At 38.3% G+C, this 14,728-nt stretch overlaps 1 long non-coding RNA gene across 1 annotated transcript; it reads right to left on the bottom strand.

Annotated features, from left to right (window-relative positions):
- Positions 1–281: 281 nt before the first annotated feature.
- Positions 282–2,785, bottom strand: LOC140623986 (uncharacterized). Its single transcript, XR_012023555.1, has 3 exons — positions 2,606–2,785; positions 1,561–1,667; positions 282–676 (listed from the first exon to the last, which is right to left on the bottom strand). It is a non-coding gene; the product is annotated as an uncharacterized lncRNA (long non-coding RNA).
- Between the last annotated feature and the right edge of the window lie 11,943 nt (positions 2,786–14,728).

Genomic DNA, 14,728 nt, shown 5'->3' with positions numbered 1-14,728 from the left:
GGCTACAATGATTCATGCTTCCCTATTTTATTACAAGATAATATACATTCTATTTTAAATGTCATCCTAATATAATAACTGAATTATGAAATACTCTAAGAGATTTCTCTATTTCACATTTCAACTTCTTTTCTGCAATAGTTTTCTAAAAATGATATAATGAATAAATTTCATAAATGGTGCTATTGACTAATGTAATCCCAGAATTCCACTTAAAATTCTACTCGGAGCCACTGCTCAGAGTTTGGACTTCCGAAGTTGAGCTTATATCAAATACTATGTTTGGAAATATATTATTTTTTATTTTAAAATGTCATTACTGCTAAAGAAAATCTCCTCTGACACAGTTTTTCTTCAGTGACTCATGAAAATAGTTATTTGTGTATTTCAGTATTGAAGTAAGATCTGGAAAATGCTGTAAGCCCAGACAACACCTATGGGCAGGTGATTGTTAGGAAAGGTGATGTAAATGAAATCCCCTTTCCCTTTTCTTCTGACTTCCAGATCTTTTGTCTCTCTGGTTCTGGGACCTGGGGTCTGGAAGTGGGTCGTGAAGGCTCTGCTGAGGTCCCGTCAGAATAAAGGAGCTAGTGATGATCTCTCTCCCTTTTTCCTGCTGTGCTGCATCCATGGTCCCTTTGCGGGGGCTCAGCAGGGGCTGACAGCCTATCAACTTCTACAACACAAGTTTATCGAGTTAGAGACCTTCTGGGTTATTCATGACTTTTAAGATACTTCAGAAAATAGAAGTAACCCCATTAATCCAATAAAGAAAAATAACAAACTTCCTAAGAGGTTTAGTAGTCAGAGAGAGGAAAAATAGTCCAAATAATCAGTGTCAGGTCCAGTGAAACAACAGTTTGGGGACACAGAGAAATATATGAGTGTTTTTTACAATGAAAAATATAGCAAGAGAAGTCAAGGAGTATTGAATGCAACACACACACACACACACACCCTTACACACACATACACACACACCCCTATGCATGCATATAATTTCCTTAGGCTTAAAAAAAAAATCTTAAGCTAAAAATTCAGTACAGGAAAAGGAGAAAATGGTCACTACTGACATTTGTATAAAGCATATTGTTATCTAGAAATAAAATTTCAATATATTTCAAAAATAGAAATTCTACAAGCCACTCTTTGGTCATAATTTAATAAAATTAGAAATTAAAACTTAAGCAGGGGTGCCTATCTGGCTCAGTAAGAAGAGCTTGTGACTCCTGACCTCACAGTTGTGAGTTCCACCCTCACATTAGAGGTAGAGATTACTAAAAAATTAAATAAACCGAAATGTATATATAATTTTAAAAAAGAAATTAAAAATTAAAAAGTGAAAAAAGTCTTACCTACATAGGAATTAAGGAGTATATTTAAATCAAAGGGCAAATAAAAAGAAAACTCAAATCTAAATATAAGGAAAAAGCAATATAGAACATATGGTAATGGAAAAATTATGCTTATAGAAATACTTATGCTTCTGTTTTTATAGTTGCCTGGACAAAAGAAAGAAGTCAGAAAAATAACTGCACAATGTGTTAAAAGAAGAGGCACCTGAGTGGCTCAGTTGGTCAAGCTTCCAACTCTTGATCTCAGCTCACGTCTTGATCTCAGGGTCATGAGTTCAAGCCCCGTGTTGGGCTCCACTCTGGACATGGAATCTTATTTAAGCAAAAATGTGTTAAGTTAAAAAGGTGGAATTATTAAAGATAAAGCCTGAATTATTTACAATGAAAATCAAGAAATAAGAGAAGGAATAATTAAGTCCAAAACATAATACTCCGAAAAAGATTATGGAAGAATTACCTCAAGGGTAACATAACAAAAGAAAAATCTATGAGAAAGGATACAGTATCACAGATGCAGAAATAATTTTTTAAAGCTCGATTATTACTTTATGATTTTTGGTCATCTTATTAATTATTATTTTTTCTGCCACGTAACATGGCTGATAAAGAGATCACATCAGGAGTAAAAGTTGCCTATACTTGAATTCTAGAATTCTTCTTATCTTCTAAGCCTACTCCAACCAAGTTTTGCCCTAGCACATCATTGAATGTCCTTTTGTCAACATCACCATACCTTGCGATACCTAATATTCAGTTCTTAAGCTATATCTTTTTGATCTCTTAGCAAGATTTAACTCTTGAAACAGTTTCATCTTAACAGTTCCAAGACTCTACACTTTCCCAGTCTTCCTCCTGCTTCACTGGCCATTCCTTCTCATTTTTCTTTAATAAGCTCTGTATTGTTTCCCTAACCTCTTTCTGTTAAAATGTCCTTGGTTCAATTGTCTTCATAACCTCATCTGGACTCATGGCTTTAAACACTGTCCAACCTTCCACCCCCAACCTACCTATTCACTTATACACATGCACGTGGGCACACACACACACAATCTAATCCTACTCTACTTGTTACCTTCCCCATTTGCATCCTTGGCAGTTGCTCAGATAAAATTTATTGGCATAGCCCTCAACTCCTACCTCCTAACTCTCTATCATCCCATGTCCAATTTGACAGGAAATCCTGTTATTCTACTTTCACATTATACTTGGAAACACTTACTTCCCCTGCTAGAAGATACAAGAGAAATTACCTGATGTGAACAACAGAAAGAAAATTCGCTGGAAAAAAAATCAACAGAAAGTCAGAGATCTTTAGAAGTATAGCAAAATACCTAACATGCCTGTCATGAGAGCTCTTTTTTGTTTTTGTTTTTGTTTTTAAGATGGGGGAGCGGGGGATGGGCAGAGGGAGAGGGAGAGAGAGAATCTCAAGTAAATTCCATGCCCAGCATAGAGCCGGACATGGGACTGATCTCACAATGCTGAGATCATGACCTGAGCTGAATTTAAAATTCTGAGGCTTAACTGATTGAGCCACCCTCATGACCCAATGTCATGAAAGTCTTGGAAGAAAAGGAAAATGAGAACATAATGGGAAAAAAGATATGAAGAGATGGTGGAAAAACAAATGAAATACAGAGGATTTTTCATCAAAAACCACACAGACCCGAAGTAGACACGCAAATACCATATGGTCCAACAGTTGTACTCCTGGGCATTTACCCCAGAGAAATGAAGACATATTTACATAAAAACCTGTACACAAATGTTGATAGCATCCTTATTTATAATGGAAAAATAATAGAAACAACTCAGATGTTATTCAATGGATAAATGGTTCAACAAACTGTGGTACATTAGCCCTGGAATACTATTTAGCAGTTAAAGAAATAAATTATTGATACATGCAACAACCTGGAGGAATCTTCCAGAGAATTGTGCTAAGTAAAAAAAGCCAAACACAATTTCATCTGAGAATAAAATGTAAAGATCTTTCCAATCCTTGTATCTTCAATTTATTTTTCTTGTCTTATCGTATTAGATAAAATCTCAAGAGAATATTGAATACAACAGGTGATAGTGGCCATCCTTATCATCTCTTGTTTTGAAAGGAATGCTTCTAATGTTTCTCATTGTTGATGATATTTACTCAAAATATTTTGTGTATGCGGATACTGCCATCTAAGATTTAACTTTAGAGCTGAAACTGTGCTGATATTATTACTTAAAATCAGAAACATAGGGAAATGAGCAGATGTAAGTAGGAAGTTAAGGGCGGAAGTTTAATTAATAAATGGTGACATTGCAAGTTCAGAATTGAACTTTTCTTCTTTATTCAGTACTTGAATATGTTCATCTTTTAAATCCCTTTGTTTAGCATTCTTTGCTTCTTTCAGGTAATCTCAGGTACATCTCCCTGTATATTTCCATTGAATCTTGTACACATAAGCTCTGCAGCAATTATGGCACTGTGTTGAAATACTGTATTTACGTATTTAGCAACTAAAACTGTATCAGCTACTACCCTTTTCCAGTTTTTCAACCCCACAACCAATCACTCATTTGAAAAGCCCTGTTAATTTGTTAATTTATCTATGAAGAACATTTTGAATGCATTTAACTTGATCTCCATTTTCACCTCTTTGCTGTTTAAGCCACCACTTATCTTTCTTATCTAGATTGGTATCAGCCTCCAACCTATTGCTCCTGATGCACTCTTGTCCATCATGGTCTGCACTGGATAAAGCAGCTTTACTGATCCATTAAAAGTACAAATGAAATAATTTCACTCCTTAGCCAATGGCTTCCCCTATGTTCAGAATAAAATTCAAACTTAGAAAATCCTATGTTATTCGGACTCTTTTTACTGCATCCCAGAATTGCTGGCCTTCTTTTAGTCATTTGAGCAAACCCATCTTAAGCCATCGCCATTTCAGAGAGGCCTTCCCTAGTGGAAGATATAATACAAAATAAATAGCATATAAACATAAATAAATATATAAAGACAGACATACATACAAAAATAGATAATAGCCTAGTAGAAGAATTAACAGAAAAAATAAGTCCCAGGAATAGGGCAGTTACATAAAAATGGAAAAGATAACAACCCTGCAAGATATTTTTCCAGAGAATATATAATTAAAGCACAGACCAAAAAAGTACATTGATAATGGTTATTAAATTTTGATTCAGGGATCCCTGGGTGGCGCAGCGGTTTGGCGCCTGCCTTTGGCCCAGGGCGCGATCCTGGAGACCCGGGATCGAATCCCACGTCGGGCTTCCGATGCATGGAGCCTGCTTCTCTCTCTGCCTGTGTCTCTGCCCCCCTCTCTCTCTCTGTGACTATCATGAATAAATAAATAAAATCTTTAAAAAAAAATAAATAAATTTTGATTCAATAGTTCTGAAGGATGGTCTGGATTTTTAAAATTTTAGTTGAATTGATCTTAATATTGGTGATTCTGATTGCAGACAGTGCTTTGAAAAAAAAATCACTTTAGGAGTTCAAAGGAGAAAGACCACCTGAAATGAAGTGAGTGGGAAATGCTTCATGACAGAGAAATGCTATACTATGGGCTTTAGAGAGTTGTTAATTTTGTCATGAACAGGTATGAAGCAAAAGGAAAATCATTCAAAATATAAAGCATAGGAGTGAAGACTTTCATAATATAATAGTTTTACAGAAAAAAAATCAAGACTATTCAAATAATTTTTTTAAAATTTAAGTTTTAAGGTTTCCAGAATACTCACACATTATCAATTGTCCTCATGCTATTGTATAAAATGTCCGTCTGAACTCCAGAACATATCATAATCATGTTACTAGCTCCTAATAAGAGAATGTCAGCCCAGTGCCCTGAATTCATGTCCATCAGTTTAGAGAACAACTAAGGATTTAAAAATTGTGTTACTTTCTCTGTATTGAGGTCATAAAACTGCCCTGAGTCCCAGCACAGGTGGCCACTCTCTGTGTGAAATGCCCAAGCCTGTAAAACAAGCAGGTATGTCACGGATCCGTGTGATCACTGACAAACTGAGTTCCTCCCGCACTGCATCTGCTTGAGAACTGCCTAAGTCAAAGACTTCATGTGAGGCAGAAAATACAGAGCAGCCTAATTAACAAAGTCTTTGCCCATTTAACTAGCACATACATTTGGGAAGGATGGTCTGGATTTTTAAAATTTTAATTGAATTGATCTTAATATTGGTGATTCTGATTGCAGACAGTGCTTTGAAAAAAAAAATCACTTTAGGAGTTCAAAGGAGAAAGACCACCTGAAATGAAGTGAGTGGGAAATGCTTCATGACAGAGAAATGCTATACTATGGGCTTTAGAGAGTTGTTAATTTTGTCATGAATAGGTATGAAGTAAAAGGAAAATCATTCAAAATATAAAGCATAGGAGTGAAGACTTTCATAATATAATAGTTCTATAGTGGCACAAGGTGCCACTAACTAGAAATGTTCCATCCACTGTCTTGAAAATATAGCCATGGGGCAGCCCCGGTGGCACAGCGGTTTAGGGCCGCCTGCAGCCCCACGTGTGATCCTGGAGACCCGGGATCAAGTCCCACATCGGGCTCCTTGCATGGAGCCTGCTTCTCCCTCTGCCTGTGTCTCTCTCTGTGTGTCTTTCATGAATAAATAAATAAAATCTTAAAAAAAAAAAAAGAAAATATAGTCATGAATGCTTTTGAATTTATTTTCTACAGATTTTATCACCTATTAATAACTTGATAGTTGGATAGAAAGAGGCTCCTTCTTCAGCTCCTCCAGGTAATCATTTTACTTCAGTAGATTTTGTGGCTACTGATATCCTTTCTTATTACTCTGAAATGAAGAATTCTATTATTAAGTCATCTTAGGGTTAACTAATATTAAGAGTTCAATCTTTTAATTTTTAACAAACACTGTCTTTACATTTACATGTTCCTGAGATTTGGGGCAATTTCTTTAGTGCTTTTTTTAGTTGGGGGGGAGGGGGGCGGAGGAAGGAGGCAACCTGTTTAAATATGACCACAATGCTGATTTATAATATATTAAAATAACTACATATAGAAATACACTGATTTCTAATTTGGCAATGGAACAGAGAAATATAAAATGGAATACATATATTTAATAATGTATATTTGCATTAATCTTTGTCTTTGGTCATAATTTATCTACTGAAGCTAGATACTGATTTCCTCATAGTATATACTGTCTTCCTTTTAAAATATTCACCACACAATTTTATATAAGTTCTGGGAGGTATTATCCTATACATCTCATTTGCATAGTAGAGAACAGAGATATAATTGAGTTATTTATTTTATCCTGGGGAATATGATGAATGGAATGATTAGAATCCTCAAGACTGCAACATTAATAAGCTATTTTATAAGGACTAAAGACAAGTATATGCTTTAGCTACCAATAAAATGGAAAGGCATTTTTTAAGGGGAGAAATAAAGGGAATGGCCTTTGAATATTGTCACTTGACTTTCCAGAACGGCAGAATCTGGAAGCTAAAGTGTTAAAATCTATAAGCTGTTCCAACTAGGGAATATATACTGTTAAATATTGGGAGTTATTTAAAATGCCAGTGAGTATAATAGCAGTGCTCTGAAATAACCATTTCATCTGCCTACATTACTCTAAAATTAATGAATAATGAAGCGATGCCCTTCACATTCTCTTCCCTTTCCATTCCAAGATATATTGATCAGATGACATTTATTTAAGTTTGGGATAATGTATTAATTTCAAGATAATTATTCAATATACTTTTGTCACTGTTGATATGCTTCAATGTCATCCAGGGGCCGGGGGATGAATAAACTGTTATCTGACATTGCTGGACAGGGTGCTAGAAATAAATGCAATTTTTCTCCTTGAGATTCACTGACTTGGGTTTTTATTTGGGGAGGGGCATGGAAAAGGAGAAAGCTGAAGGTGGAGAGGGTATGATGATGTAACCTGCAGGTTAAGAGGATAAGGATGTTTTGTAAGACAGTATTTTGGGACAAAGTGCTTTTCCATTGTTGTTGGGGTCAGACTGATCTCAGCGAAGCTGACAGAGCCCATCCTTATTGGATGCCACTGCAATATTAACACTCATTTGGAGCAGATGTGGCTAAAAGCATGAAACATTGAACAAACAGCTGCCACAGATCCAGTGCCATTGCATAAGCACTTATGTTCTATTAATGCAGTGGATTGCTGAGGCCAGTAGGGCAGACGTTATTCCCCACAGTTCTTTAGCAGATGGGCCAAATGATGGCTCCTCTGAGAAGGGCTGCCCTGTTGAAGCAATCCTCCATCTTAGGTAAAGATTCTCATACAAAATCATCTACCCACAAAAATGGTTTACATAAGGTCAGATCATGTTCTGTCAAGATATTTTCTAGGTAAATACTTCATTATGCACTCCTTTTAGTGTATTCCATTTTATTCTATTCTGTTTTGATTTTGATTAGTGTACCAATGCTACAATGTTATTTCTTCCTCTTTTCTCACTTTTTGAGTTCTATGTTCATACATGATGTAGACAGGATTGTTTCCACACATCGGAGGAGTCGAGATCCTGATACTTCAAACTTGCATCTCTGCTTGCCTGAGACTGTGGGTTTAGACATGGTGTCTCAAGACTACAACTGGTAGTCTGAACCCCAGAAGGGCTTCCAAAATTTTCTTCTGTTCAATAGAACAATGTGAAATTTAGAACTACAAAGCAAAAGCGTCAAACAATAGGGGTCATAGCTATAATTTGTTCATAATGAAAATCAGCAAGCTCCCGCTTTCCTGCGGCTGCAGAGACCACATGGGTGGTATATGCTAGTTTGTTATTATTATTTTTTAAATTTTTATTTATTTATTTTGGTATATGCTAGTTTAAAGAGAAAAGGAACAGGCAACAATTCTAGTTGGCTCCCTCTCTGGCCCATCTGTACTCTATTGCCACCTCACTTACCTATGCAGACTGGTCACCTGGGTAATTAAGCCTTAACAAACTGACATACTGATTCCAGCAAGTGGGTAATTCCTTCAAAGTTGAGCTGAAGTGAGAGAGGTGCTATATGGAATTCTATTTTTTTGGATTCTCAAGAACAATGCTTGCTAGCCATATTTGTACTTCAGCATATTATGCCATCTAAGTTCTCTTTCATTCTGACAAAGAAAGAGGAAAAAAGAGAAGGAGGAGTAGGTGAAGGAGTGCCAGTAGAGCCCTAACTGAAAAATGACATAAGAAAGCAACAAGCACTAGGGGTGGTGGAAGGGGAGGAAGGCGGGGGTGGGGGTGAATGGGTGATGGGCACTGAGGGGGGCACTTGACGGGATGAGCACTGGGTGCTATTCTGTATGTTGGCAAATTGAACACCAATAAAAAATAAATTTATTATTTAAAAAAACCATTCTTGAAAACAACAACAAAAAAAGAAAGCAACAAGCATTTTATCTAGTCATTCTCTTTTTTGGGGGGGGGAGTCGGGGGATGGTAAATACTATGTGCTGAGCTCTATTGCAAGGAAACATTTAGGAACACATTGATTAGGGCAATGATAATGTGAAAGTTATATTTTAATACAGAGCAACTGATGAAAAAAACAGTAGAACAGGAAAATTAACCGATAAATTAACCAGATCATTTCAGATTTTGATAAATGCTATACAGACAATAAAACAGGAAAGTGTTTTTAAGAGTGTCCAGGGTGTGGAGGGGGTAGCATGCTACTTCAGACAGAGTGGTCTGGTGGGGGGGAGGGGGGAAAGGTTAAGGCAGGAGTCCTAAGGCAGAAACTTGCTTGGCCCATTTGGAATTTGAAAGAGGGCATTTTAGTTGATGTGCTGGAAGCCTCTGTATTATGATGTAAATTCACCTTTTTGAATTATTTTAAGTGGGGAGTTGGGGGAAAAAAGGGATACAGAAGGAACTTAGCCCTGTGACACTGACCCTGTTAAACCAGTGAGTTTCCTGGGGAATCCCTTAAACAGTAGCTGCCCATTTGGCACAGTAGCTGCCCATTTGGCTCTGTTCTGTAGTCAAGATCATCCTACAAACTCTAGGCTGCTTCTCAAAACCTGGTGTCATGTCCCAGAATCTTCCTTCCTTCCCTCTTGACAGCAGCGCCCATACTTTCAAATATGAAGGAAGTTGTGGAACTTTACCAGGAGTTCGGCAAATGTCAGGAGAAAGCTGAGTAATGCCTAGAGTTTGCTCAGATGCCTCAGAACTGAATGGAACAAAAAGAGCTGAGAATGGTACCAGAAAGGAAGTCGGCTCAAAATGTTCTTCTTCTTCTTTATTTTTTTTATTTTTTAAAAAAAACCTAACATGAAACAAATCCAAAGCCAGGAAGCAGCAGTTCTAAACAAGTTGTGCTAGATGCTGCTTAGAAACAGCAAGGGGATGTGTGAAATGACTGAGTCTTTCATGTTTGAAATATTCACTGCCCTTGTGAGAGAGAAGTTCCTGGAGCCTACCTTTCCTGTGACTCTTGAGTAAAAACGTGAGCAATCCCTCTGTTAGCAAGTTGATGTTGATAACAGCAAAAGAAAAGAAAGGGGTGATTTGTTAGCCTAATTATAAAACACCACACAGACATGGAAAAGATGAAACGATGTGTTGTCCAGGAGAGGCCCTGAGTATGGCAATAGGAAGGGGAAGGGCCCTGGATCCAGGTCTGGCATTTGCATGTCAGTTGTTTACTGCGTGTTTTAGAGAGAACGTATCTTTAGCATTTGCCTGAACTTAAGACTACCACCTTAGCTTTATTGTCAGGCTCATAGGATCCAAAAGTCCTTGATGAATTAGTACATCCAGTGATTTTCAAGCTGTATTTTCCTGAGTCCTAAGATTTTAGCTAGGGTATGCCTCTATCCGGTGGGGATGGAGGGGATTAAGAGGGCGAGAAGGAGCTTTCAGCTCCTTACCTCATTTCTAATTGGCTCTGCTTTTTAAAAAGCCATAATAATAAGCATTGACTCTGTAAGGACAGGAGATGGAAGGAAGTTTTAACTGAGGCAATATGGTTTGCTTTTGGGTGAGTTTGGCTTATGGTTTTCTTATGGTTTGCTCACTTTTTTGGGTGAGTTTGGCTTCTTGGACCTACATGATGGCTCCAAACACAGATGGCAAGCTAGATGGGATTTGAGTTTGATCTAGCAGCTTTTATAGGCTATTCACAAGACTTCTTCCTCCACTCGTAAAGGCTGTCACAACTGGTCTTGTTCATCAATATCCTAACACTGTTCTTAGGTCTCAGTGATTGGAGCTTGTTTTAGGAAGCATCGTTATGTTTTGGCAGACAAAACTCCGGCTCCTTGTCTAGGGCTCTGCATGATACGGCACTTGGCGCCCATGTTACATATGCTGAGGCCCAGACTGTATTCTTTCTCTCCTGGGCAGTTCCCTGTGCCTCTCCAGGCTCCACCAACCTCTCCTTACCTCCTACTCTCATGGCAGGAGGAGTCTGCATAATCTCCCTTCATACTGGCTGGTAATCCTTTCACTGGTTTTGCTTTGTCAACAACACTGTAATGTCCTTAAAAGCATAGACTTGGTCTTAGACTTTTGGTATGTGTTTCTCAAGGATGGCAGTGCTGGCTTAATTAGAGGCAAGCAATGTTTGCTGATTGCCGGGCCTTGCTCATTTCAGAAACATTACAACTTACTGAAACGTATTCCGACTTGGAAAACATCTCTTATAACATCTGCTTTCTATATTATCTCTGTTCTGAAAAGGATTTTGTTTTATTTATTTATTTTTAAAGATTTTATTTATTTGTTCATGAGAAACACAGAGAGAGAGAGAGAGAGAGAGGGAGGGAGGCAGACACAGGCAGAGGGAGGCGGCCCTAAACCGGCCTTAAACCGCTGAGCCACCGGGGCTGCCCTGGAAAGGATTTAGAACAAATTTTATAATGACCGTTTTTCTCTTCTCTAGTACCTTCGTACCAGATCAAGATGAATAAAAGCCTGTGTTTCACCATCTTTTAGTCTTATCACTTGAAGTAAATGCAGCATGGACACAAATATACTGGCATCACTCAGATCTCCATACACTTCACCAACTAATACATTGGCTTGTGTGTGAAAATGCCATTCAAAACTCCTCGATTTTCAGCTCAGTTCTATCTTAAATTTTGCATGACCCTAATTCCAAAACATCATACCTAGATCCTAAGTTTCTGATTTTTATAGTAGAGAGCGTTTCCTGGTGTACTGTGAGCAGCGGTGGAGTGTGATTTAGTTGCCGCCTGTCGGTGCATTAACCGCCTTAGCGAATAGTACTGTATGGATACCGAGACCATTGTTATTGTGTCTCCAAGACATTATTTTAAGAAACCTAATTCCCTGGCTTCAAATGTAAGTTAAATGATATAGCATATGCTTCGCTTGGAGCATTAACGACTCTGGTAAAAGTGCCACCTGACTAACAAGCCCAGTGAGAAGTGTACAGGGGCTCCGATGTCATTTATAACAATGCCTATACATTGGATAACAAGGACAACGTTGGCTCCCACCTCCGCTGGCTGTCTTAACTGCTGGAAATACGGATCTGCTTTCTGAGCTGCTGTTGGCCATTGCCACCTGCTGGCTCTGGCACACCATTCCCCTGGCTCCCCTCCTGGTGTTGTCCTGGCCGCCTCCCCAAACTGCCAAGTTTGAGCCAGAGAGCACAGGGGTATTTGGAGCTTTCACATTGCTGAGGCTGCATCCCGCAAACTGGCTGGCAGTGGGGCATCTTGTCGCTCTCCAGGGTCAGCATGTTGACTACTATGGTGATCAGCTGGCTAGCAGCAGTGGTGACTGGAAACTGCCCCAGGAACGTCACATATTGGCAAGGAAAGGATACCGAGGGAGTGAGCCTTCATAAGAGAAAATAAACAATGCTTTATGAGATAGCTGCGAGCATTTTCTATCCAGCCTGAATTCATTTCAGGCACTTAAAACTTTTCTCAGGGATGCATTTAAACATTTATATTGTAGTCTTGCAACTCTTCATGCCATTGATGTTACTTTTAAGTTCTGACCTAGAACTTAGATATTTCCATTTAGCAGGTGAACAGTCAAAGCCTGGCTGAGGGCACAATGGATTCAGGTGGCAGACTCTAATGAAATATCAGGGTGCTCACCTTGCCTTGTGCTTTAAGCACTGACACAACTTATTTATGTATTTAATCGTCTGCATGACAAACAAAAGGGTTCCTATGCATTGTAAATGCACTGAGCCATCCTCCCATAACATGGGTGGAGTCATTTATGAGCTATTGTCCAAACCAGGCTGTAAAAGCCCCAGTTGAAATCATAGCTGACTCTGCACTGTTAATGCCCAACACAAACAGACTCATAATAACAAGCCTCGTGTTCTAGGGTGTGTGAACCTTGCCATGAGACTCAAGCTTTCTGGAGTGATTTAAAATGTAAATTTTATGTTTATTCAGATATAGGTAGGCTAATAGCTTAGGGGACAACTGCCATTGAAAAGAAAGCTTGATATATCCACAGATACCAAGAGGAGGGGGCACTCTATGCCAAGAGCACCCTGAAGGGAAGCACCAGGATCAGTTAGGAAGCAGAGGGAATCAGGGGAAAATGTGGACAAGAGTCTTTATTGTGTCTTCCATAAGAAGGGACAGGCAAAACAGGATGAGCAGGTTTAGGATTGGCTAATTTAAATAATTGCTGCCGGCTCTGGGGCATAAGCACTGTCCCTGGTTGTAGGGTACCTGGCCCTGAGGTGATTAGGCAGAGGAACAATGACCCCAAGTGAAAGAGCCCATTGGAGAGAAGGGTTGAAGTATGTATAGGCTTGGATGGCTTGGGAGGCTGTGGATGGGTTAGTCTGATATGTAAGACTTGCTCCCAGGTAAGTTGTTTGTCATCTCTAGGAATTAGCCAGCCCTCAGTAGGGCAGCAAGGCCCCAGATGTGAAAATATCAAGAGAGTGGAATAAAAACACATGCCTCATGTATGCAGTTAACCAGCATACACTATATCAGGTGACAGCGAATTTACTACAAAGGGATTGTAGCTTATTTGTTCTTTATATTGTCTTCATAAATCTCAAATAAAATAGTCCTTCGAATTTACCAACTGCTTGTGGTACAGCAGGGAAGGGTACAGTGACCTGTGACATTCAAAAACAATCTGCCACTGTTATTGTCACATAGTGTGTGCAGAGAGGGGGAAAAAGAAGAGATAGAAGAAAGCATAGAAACTTCATCAGAAACATAACTGTGTTGAGTGGAACACCATACTTCATGGTGGCTTGGCCATATGATATGTCACAAATCTGATGAGAGAAGGGACATATTAGAAAAGCTCCAAATCCTGGGACACCTGGGTGGCTCAGTGGTTGGGCATCTGCCTTTGATCTCCAGGATCCTGGGATCAAGTCCTGCATCAGGCTCCCTGTAGGGAGCCTGCTTCTCCCTCTGCCTGTTTCTCTGCCTCTCTCTTTGTCTCTCATGAATAAATAAACAACATTTTGAAAAGAAAAAAGAAAAAAAGGAAAGCTCTAAATCCTAATTTTGTTTTGTTTTGCTTTATTGGCTGGCAGAGAGCTTTTTTTATTCTTGACTTGAAATTGGCTTGTACTCAGTAGGTAGTCATGACAACTTTAGAGGGATGATGGCCTGGATGCAGACCCTGGCCCTGGTACTTAGAGCTTTGTGACATTGGGCTGATCTTGCCAGGTCTTAGTTTCTTCATCTAATATGGAGATAATAATAATATCTTGAGTGAGATTTGAGTAGGTCAGTTTCCAAAAGAAAGAGAATCCAATCAATTTTGTGTCTAGTGTATGATTTGCCCTTATTTCACACCTTTATTAACAAATATTATATTTTTATTTTCCACTTCTGTTCCCTTCATTTTGATGTTACAAGATTTCTAGTTTTTCTAACAAAATTGATTATGAAGAAAGGGTAATTTGAGCGTGTGTTAGCATTAAGAAGATGACTAAAAAGTACAGACATGATACAAGGGACAGTTAACATATCAAGAAATTCCTCTAATTTCAATAAAATCTTGTGTTCTGATTTCCCTCTTACTAAAATATAATAGTTGAGACATATTATTTTTGTTTTTCTTTCTAGAAGCTATGTAGGCTCCTAGGAGAGAATTAGAAACATGTTTTATAGGCAAAAGAAGGAAAGATTTAAATCACTATCATCTTTCCATACAAATTCATCATTTTCATGTTTTCTAATTGTCTTCTTTTTCCAAATCAGTGTTTTAAAACTATAATTGTTGCTCATGATATGCGTACATTTCACTGTTTTATTTGACATCGTATCCTGGTTGTTGCATATTTCATTATACCATTTTTAGTATCTAAGAATATTCTTTTGAATACTCTTATGGTTATTATAAGAATTATTGA

Source organism: Canis lupus, chromosome 33, assembly GCF_048164855.1.
Source record: "Canis lupus baileyi chromosome 33, mCanLup2.hap1, whole genome shotgun sequence".
NCBI lineage: Eukaryota > Metazoa > Chordata > Mammalia > Carnivora > Canidae > Canis > Canis lupus.
The sequence above is the reverse complement of the archived record's forward strand: the minus strand, read 5'-3'. Positions and strand labels throughout refer to the sequence as shown.